Genomic DNA, 9,190 nt, shown 5'->3' with positions numbered 1-9,190 from the left:
GTCTGTGCAGGATTATTCATCTTGGCTATAAACCTTGGCTCTCAAACTAGAATATGTCAGGAGTGTGAACAGCAGAAAAGGGGAGCACCAAGAGACACAAGACCTCAATGTAACAAAAGTCTCTTTCTAATGGCTATTTTCACATAAATGGGAGAAAACACAACAAACAAAAAAAAAACCATCTAAGCTACCACGTTCCACTGGAAAAAAAAAAATCATATTCAGAATAGAATAAAGCATTTTTAATTAACATTGATGAACATAGGGAAATACTGTGAAAGAAACCAGTCAAAAAGGTCCCCTCCACCTCCAGGGCTTTGGTAGCTGTTTCTATTTTACTCAGTGCTTCTAAGAGCAGGTCAGTTACTCCTTCAGGGCTCACTTATAATAGGAAGAAGCATCAGTTTTTCAGTTTTTGTGCACCAATTTCCATCTATTGCTTCCAGAGATGTGCCTGGAAAGAAAATTGAAAGATGTGACAGGTGTGTTTCCAGCAATTAAGAGAAATTCATCCTCTCCATTTCTAGCAGTATGAGAAGGAAGGAGAGAAAAAAAAAGTCCTAAATGCTGACAAATAATATATGTTTTTCTTAGCCTGAATGGAAATTCTGGGCTCAGTTATGCATAGGAAAGATTCTGGGACCTCCATGAACCCGTTTTGCAGATTTCACCTGAGCAACTTTATCAGTAACATGGTGATCCTCTGGACAGGATTAATTTCTGAACTACAGAATCTGACCTGAGATGACTCTATGTGGGCTGTGTAACTTACTGTGAATTCTGTGGAAGTTTGGTCAGCTTGGGAGGGACTCAGCTGGCCAACAGTCTGCTTCGGAGCCAGAAGAAGTTCTCTTGTATTGAGTGGATCTCTGCTCACTGAAGAGGGAGTTCAGCCTCCTAATGTGCCTTTAAATGCCTATTCTTGGAGTTGGATGATTTAATTCTATACTGAATCTTACTCTCTTAGGCTATGCTATTCTCCCCACACAAAGAGTAAAAACTTCTTTTTCCTTTTTTTCATTACTGAGCTTTTATTTTTACTGGAAGGGTTTGCTTTCTTGGATAGTAATAAACATACAAAGCTACAGCAATGTGAGTTCACAGTGCACCATCTGTGAGGCGTTAAACCCACATGGACACCAAATTTTACTTCATTGTATGATGGAGTAAACTGTAGCTCAGTGAGACACATGAATGCATTCTTTGAAAGGCAAATTAGGAATGTGCACCTGCAGCCAGTTTACCTAATTTGAGCACATCACTCTTAGGATCTCAATGAAGGTCTTCTGAACCAAGTATCTTAAGATGCCTCCCTGATTGGTGCCGTGAAGTAACTGTCCTCCAAAGAAAGACCTAACTGTACTTGGTTGCTTCTTTTTTATGTACAGGACATTCCCCAGCATTCACTTTAGGAACAGCAAAATGAGAAAACTGCAGACCTATAGTGTACCTACTGACCTACTGCATAGGGTAGCCCAGAGCTGCATCGTAACTTGATTAAACTAATTATCCCTAAGCCATTTCTTTCTACGTGTTGACAGTGTTCTTGACGTAACAAGACTGCAGGTCTGACTACTGCTCTTGCATTCATTTATAATATAAACAAAGCATAACAATCTGACAACTGACCATAGAAGGTTAGTGGAGCAGATATTTTTGAGTTCTTGCTCGTGTCAGAAGGTAGATGAAAGAAGCTGCATTCTTTTCTCAGTATTAAAAGAAAATCTCTTAATGTCCCTAAATTTTTGTAAGTCATTTTTCCATGTATGGTTCAGCTATTGCTAGCAATGCTCCTAATTCTGAGAAAAAGCCTCCTTAACTACCCATCAGAAATGCTATGGGCAGCATTAAATTACTTCAGTGTTTTATTAAAATGTTGAGAAAAGTAAAAATTTCTTACGTTTTTATTCCAGGATGGCAGCTGAGCTTTCTTCTCACATGGCCTGTTTTGATGTTGAAACCTGAGCACTGAAGTCTGACAGTGATTCTGGGCCAAAACTGATTCATGAACTGTTAAAGACTCAAGAATATCCCTGCTTTCCTTATTTGAATTCTTTGTTTACTGTTGGTTGGGAATTCTTTGTACTGTTTCTCTTACATTTCTGGTACAATACATTCTCTCTTTTAAGATTGTATGTCATTCCCTAAGGAGAGTACTTAACTGAAAATTGAGATCCTTTCTTTGTGTGCATGATAGTACATTGTATGCATACATGAACAAACTCCTTCCCCTACAGATCAAAAAATTAAGCCCCCTTAAGGCTTCATCAGCTCAGAGAGAGACGTAGCAGTTGTCTTTGTAGGTGACTTCCGTTCACACTTTGTATTTAGCCTAGCTGTTTATTGACTAAAAGTCCCTCGTTTCCAAGGAGGCTAGTACATGCATAACCATGGCTGATTATATCAAGTAGTGCACACAGATTTTCAGATTACTTTTCATTTCAGATAGAGCCTATAAGTTGCTGTAATGTTTATAGAAGTAAGACTGCAGGGACTTCTGGTAGAAGATGTTAGGTCCAATGAAGGGGGATGCTCATATACAAAATTGACTTGCAAGAACATCTGAATCCAGCATCACATAAGACTTGTTTGAGAAAATCACTCTTAATGTATATAGCTAATTTCAGTGCCATTGCACATTGGATCAGTACATTGGGATTAGACTCTTAAAATAAGAATTTTGCTAGCAAATTATAATTTAAAGAACGTAAGCAGTTTTAAAAGACAGATTTAATCATGACTAGTTCTGACTCTTTTGTATACATATCTTATCTCCTAAAACAAACAAACAAACAACAAACAAACAAGCAACCCGACATGTTAGATATGTTAAATCAATTACTATCCATTCCTAAAGGATATTTCTCCAAATCCAGCAGAAAATAAGCTTGCATTGTGGAAATTATGTTACAGAACCAGATGTACACATGGTTTATGTTTCAAATGACTTGTGCCTTACTGGTATGTCCTCTGTAAATATTAAAGGTGAATGTCAGAAAACAGAGGAATATCAAGAAGATCCAGCATAATACACATTAAAATGAAAGAAGAGCAATACACTATTACAAAAGTGAGTTATGTAGCCCTACTTTGCAGCCTATCAACTGCAGATCTCTGAGCATACCCAGAAATATCTTAAGAAAGATGTGGTGTTTTTTTTTAATCCTCATTTTCTACTCCACACTGTTCTATCAAATTCTTTCATGACTCTATACTTTTTAGTTCTGAACAGGTATTGATTAGCAATTTTTGTGGGAAATATCCACAAGGTAGGCTAAATAAATTTTTTTTTGTTTTTTCTTTTTTTCTATCGAGTTCTTTGGTGAAAACCTCTAAATTGATTTTGCTATCTTTCCTTAATAAACTGTTGTGATAAGTTCTCATTTCTTTCAATATGATCTAACTATATGACATGCTAAAAATGTTGCATTAAATTCCTTCCTCCTCCAAAATAGCATTAGATCCAGTTCTGAACTAAAATATCTCCTTGGGTGAATGGAAGGTTATAAAGATAACTTACTGTTGTATTTCAACTAGTTCCTATATTCTCTGCAATCTGAGGGAGGAATATGGCTGTATGTTTCAGTCGCAGAATATTAATTTGAAATACTCTGATTTTCTCCTTAGATCAATACTACCATAGCATACATATTTTAATCTATATGCAAAGTTGATAGTATCATTTGAAAAGCAATACAGTCACAATTTATTCTTAGGTAAATCTTGGATGTTAGGTATTTTATTATAGCTACAAAAATTACTGACCATAAGCTTTCCTCAAGTTCTTCTGTTTGTCTCGTTCCCTCCATCTTCAAGAGCAAATTTTGAAATGCTGTAGCCCTTTTTAACTAAACTTCAAAAGTGTTTTCATACCCTTGTTGCTTTCAAGCAATGAAATTCAGTGCAAAACATCCAACTGAATTATAGGTTGGAAGTATCAAAACACTTAATGATAAGAAAAATGCAATAGAACTAATCAATTTTTCATGCGCAAGACCTTTCTTCTTGACTTTTTTTTCCTTTCCTTTGAGCATTAAGGGGGAGGTGGATGGGTCATCAGCTTAGTTATTACACAGACAAAAATTCACATTTCAGAAAGGGACATTTCCTGCCATGTGCTAGTAATCATTGTAATTGGTTTAAATGTTCAAACTGACTGAGAACATTCATAGATTTGTTCATGTATTGACTGCATGATAATGCTGATTAAAACTGGATCAGTTAGTTACAAACCCCAAAGGCCTTGAGAACGTGTGTTACCTTAGGAATTAATTGTTTATGTATTTTAAGGAAATGATAACCCCACAGAATCTAGGATTTCAACAAGGACTGTAAAACAATATTCATCAGTACATTTCTACAGCTTGAAGTTTCCTCAGCCTGCCACAAGAATCACTGTATTCTCGTAGTGAAAAATTTGCAGGACGTTTTAATGTTCTTCTCTGAAAATTGATTAAGTCTTGAAAGCATCAAATGCCTCTGATAATAACACTATTCCAACTTTATCCATTGGTATCAGAAGAATATATAGTTTATATATTCTGCAAGTGTAAATAGGGCTTTCATTTTTACAGTGGACCCTCACTTCACAGAGCAATCACAAGAAGTTGAGAGTCAAACTGCCCATTGCTCAATCCAGCAAAATAATACCCTTTTCCTACAGAAAAAAAAAAGAACGAAAAGAAAAAAGGATAGGGGAAAAAAAAAAATTAGTAAGAAACTAAAAGTCAAAGGTGAACAGGCTGCAGCTTGAACTCCAGTTCCTTCTAGAGCAGGTCACATAGAAGAGCAAGAGAACCAAGATGTGCAGAAGTCATCTGTACTCCCAGACTTTAGCTCTTGGCAAGAGAAAATGCTTCTAGATAAACTCTACTGTATATGGTAGCAGGTAGAGAAGTCTTGATGCCACTAAAACCCAAAACATGACACTTCGTAAACTTTATCATATTGTTATTAATAATATGATTTTATAATTCTATAATTATAAATATAATATTCAATTTCAGCACTGCCAAGGCAGAAATTTGTTGAGAGTTTCTGAGAGATAGCTCAGGAAAGACTGATTGCAAACTCATGCTTAGGGAAAGGAACAGAAAAGATTAGTCTTATACCATCTAGTAAGCAGAAGGCTGACAAATATGAAAACAAACTGCTGGAGTTAATCAATTTATTTATATTATTTATTAGTCATTGAGGTCAATTTGTGATTCCTGTTTAGAGAACATTGGTTTCAACATAAATATTTCTGTGTATTTCTGCTGAGTAACTTAAATGTTATAGTAAGGATTTTCCTTTTGTTTGAATTTATGAATATTGTTAGCTGTCAGTCTGTTCTCTGTTAAAACAATAATAATATTAAATACATAGAAATCTGTTATGCCATTAGTTAATCTATACAGAAATAGATGAAACTGATGGTGGAGTTTTGATGTCTAATGTAATCTGAAGAGGTTAAACATCTGTGCTCTCTTTTTAGAATCGTGTACTTTCTAGGCTGGTATATATCTGCTATCTGTATGCCTCTGGTGCCTGTTTCTCAGGTGTTAAAACTTATTGGATTCAGGGGCAGGAAGTTGGTTTTATATGATAATTCTTATGTTTTTCAGAATTACTGATAGAAACTTCTACTTATTCAGATATGTAAATCTGTAAAACCCAGTAAACAAGCCAAGAAAGATTCTAATTAGCAGAAATAGCCCATAAATTATTTGCTTTTTCAGTAGTTGCCTATTTCACTTTCTGATTGAAGAACTTCTGATTTATCCTTGAGATTTGATCTTGTCTACCATTTCCTGACAAAGATATTTTCTTGTGGAACAACTTTTGAACATTGTAGATGATTTTTAGTGTTTAAGATCTTCCAAGACATCTCAGCAAAGCCTCTAGATTTTATTCTGGGGTTTGTTTAAACTGCCCTACTGCCTACAGTCCTAATTAAAAATTGTATTGCATCTCAAAATTATGTTATTCAGAGTGCTCTCAAGAGAAGACTCTCTCCTCTTCTAAGCATTTATGAAGAAATGATTAGAACAATAACAATATCCATAAAATTTTGAAGTAATTAAAACGTCTCTGCAGAGGATTAAGAAAATTCTCAAAACGTGGAACCCAATATATATGGCAATATGGGTTATTTAAAAATAGAAAGGCAACTTTTCATGTCTGCACAAACTTTCCTCTGTGAGACAGTTTTAAGTTCGGAGTGTTTATCAGCCATGTTGGACTAAGGCATAGACAACTCCCTGTTTCACCTTTACCCCCTGACAGACTGTCTGCTGAGGTGCAGCAGTGGTTTGTGCTGCGTGGTCTCTTCTGTAAAATATGTACACAAATTCATCTTTTAAATACTTCAGTTCCCTTGCTGATACCTTCAGTTTATTCAGCAAGTCCCCTATAGAGTTTAAAGAAAGGATATCTGTAGATTACTTCTTCACCTATCTGTGAAGTAGGTATCAGTGTAAATAACACTTTTCCCCGTAATTGAGTTTGCTGGTAGTATCCTACTTGAATGAATGAAGTTCTTAAAGAATAAGCTGAATAAACATCACACGCTATTATCTGAGATGTAGTCAGTCCTGATTTGCTGTGGAGGAGATAGAATCTGTCAGATTCTCTAATTCACTGCCATCTCTGTTTTACTGTGTCTGTGAGAGACATGTGATAGATGGATATATGTCTTATATATGTACTTAGCTGTTTACTGTATTATATTGTTACTTTATAATCTCTGAGCCTACCAAACACCCATGTTGCATAGTTCTCATTTCTTGAGAAATTTCCATACCTGTTCTATGTGCCAGACCTTTTTTTACACAATAAGCTTGTGTTAGCTGGCAGAAAGCCAGTGCTTACGGGTATTAGAGATTTTCCCAGCTCATCTGCACTGAACACTGAAGAAGTGAAACAACATAATCCTCCGTGCAATAACTTGAGAACTCCTGAGAGTTTTCTGGCAGCTGCACATTAATTTTGTGATGACCTGTAGCAGTGAGATCCAGTGGTCTCCAAGAACATACAGGAATATACTGGTCATTTTTATGATTTGTGATCTGTAGTAAATAAAGCTCCCTCTCATCACTGGCAAATCCAGCAGAAGGAAGCTCAGGTCATACTACAGATATATACTTCTCTGATGACACACACAAAAAAGGTCCTCCACGCTTTATTCAAGAACAAGCTGTCAGATTTGGGAGCAGAGTGACTGGAACGGGTTGCCTAGTAATGTGGTTGATGCCCCATCCCAAACAACGTTCAAGATGAGGCTGGATAAGGCCCTGGGCAAGATGATCTAGCAGTGGTGTCCCTGTCCTTTGAAGGGGAGTTAGACTAGATGGCCCTAAGCTGTCCCTTCCAACTCTAAGGATTCTATGATTCTGTGTTTCTATGATTATCATCATCATCCACAATAATCATAGGTCTTACTGTATAGCATGAAAATATGTAGTATAAAATAAACTTGTCAATGTGCTAACTCAGCAGTTTGGGAGAGAAAGTATAGAAAAATTTGCTTTATGTTTTCTGCTGCCTTCGCAGATACTCTGTGCAATTGAGTCCTTGCATATTACTCTCTGTATAATTTGAATCTCTGTATCTTGTATCTGATACCATCATGAAGCTGGAAAAATGACATAGAGCAGAAAGGAAAGAAGCATCAAAGTATTCAGTTCTAAATGCTATCAACAACCTAGAGTAGGTTAGGCCAGCTGACTCCAAGAAGTCCCTTCCATTCCAAACCATTTCCAAGTCAGCATCCATAACTTATTAGAATTCTAAATCATTAGCCTGACAGCTGTGAAGAGTTATGAGAACTCAGCCCTACGGAGTTCAAAAAAGAAGCAGCCCTGTTTACATCATTTTTTTTGCATCTTTTTTCTACCTCGGTAGTCATTTCAAATTTTCCAGCAAGATGAAAGGCTGAGTTGCACCAGAATTGGTGAGAATTATTTGTCTTTCTCCATGCATTACACCTTTTTTTTCTTCAGTTTAAAGCTATGATTAACAAATAACCAGTCACCTATATTTGTAGATCGGGTTGTTTCCCTAAATGCCATTGTTGTGATTTAACCCAGCAGGTGGCTGAGCACCGCACGGATGTTCACTCACTCTCCCCCTTCCCAGTGGAAGAGGGAGAGAATTGGGGAAAAAAGTAGCATGGGTTGAGATAAAACAATTTATTAAGACAGAGAAAGGAAAAAGGAAAATACTTATGACTGTGTATGTATATAAATGTATATAGCAGTGATGCACAAAGAATTGCTCACCACCCCACCAATCAATGCCCAGGAAGCCCTGAAGCAGTGCAAGAGAGAGAGATGCACTCCCAACACCTTCAAAACTCCTTTCACTTGATGTCGTACAGTATGGAATATCCCTCTGGCCAGTTAAGTCAGCTGTGCTGATTCTGTTCCCTCCCAGCTCCTTGAGCCCTTCCCCAAGAATGGCCTTGGCTCTGTACAACACTGCTTAGCAAAAACTATAAACACAGATGTGTTATCAACATTGTTTTTCTCCTAGAATCAAGCCATAGCATCATACCAGAAGAAAATAATTCCCTCCCAGCTGAAACTAAGACAGCCGTATATCAATTATTATTTGGGTTGTTGAAGAGTTTTCTATGACTATTAAAGTATACCAAAGGAAACAAAATGATATTACTTGTTCCCTAAGCATGAATTTCAATTAGACTACACTGTGTATATTCACTGGATTGTATAAACTGGAGAAAAAGAAAAAAAAAAGGCCCGTAACAGAATTTCCTCATGGAATTTCTGCTCAAATTCAATTCCTATGGAGAAAGAAATAATAAAGTCTGTTTTTCATAATCCCTACTTTGTCTATGACTTTCCAAAATTCTCATGGTTGTTAAGAGAAGAGTGTAATTTAATTAACACCATCTGGCCAAAGCACAATCTTCCTGCTATAAAAGCATGCAGTATCTTCACCATGTAGATATATGGCTGTGCCCTGTGTGCTATTGCAGGTCCATAACCGCCAAGGAGCAGTAAGTCTCTGCAGGGACTGTGCTCTGGAGAGGCTTAGTTCAGTTAAAATACTGCTGCAAATGCATAAAAAGTACAAGTTACAGTGAGAAATCTCTGGTAATTCAAGCGTCAGGCCTCATAACAATCTGCATAAAACTTTTGATCAGGGAACATTTTTTTTTCAAGGAACATTATCTTTTCTTCTTCTT

At 36.5% G+C, this 9,190-nt stretch overlaps 1 protein-coding gene across 1 annotated transcript in view; it reads right to left on the bottom strand.

The window, feature by feature from the left end:
• Nucleotides 1-269: 269 nt before the first annotated feature.
• Nucleotides 270-9,190, bottom strand: part of LOC109366218 (maestro heat-like repeat-containing protein family member 2B) — a 26,939-nt gene continuing 18,018 nt past the window's right edge. The window contains exon 11 of the transcript XR_004158974.1: nt 270-454. The gene's annotated coding sequence lies outside the window, so the exon portion shown is untranslated. The remainder of the gene's footprint in view (nt 455-9,190) is intronic.

Source organism: Meleagris gallopavo, chromosome 2 (genome assembly GCF_000146605.3).
Source record: "Meleagris gallopavo isolate NT-WF06-2002-E0010 breed Aviagen turkey brand Nicholas breeding stock chromosome 2, Turkey_5.1, whole genome shotgun sequence".
In the NCBI taxonomy this organism is placed as follows: Eukaryota; Metazoa; Chordata; class Aves; order Galliformes; family Phasianidae; genus Meleagris; species Meleagris gallopavo.
Note: the sequence above shows the minus strand (reverse complement) of the source record. Positions and strands in the feature narration are given on the sequence as shown.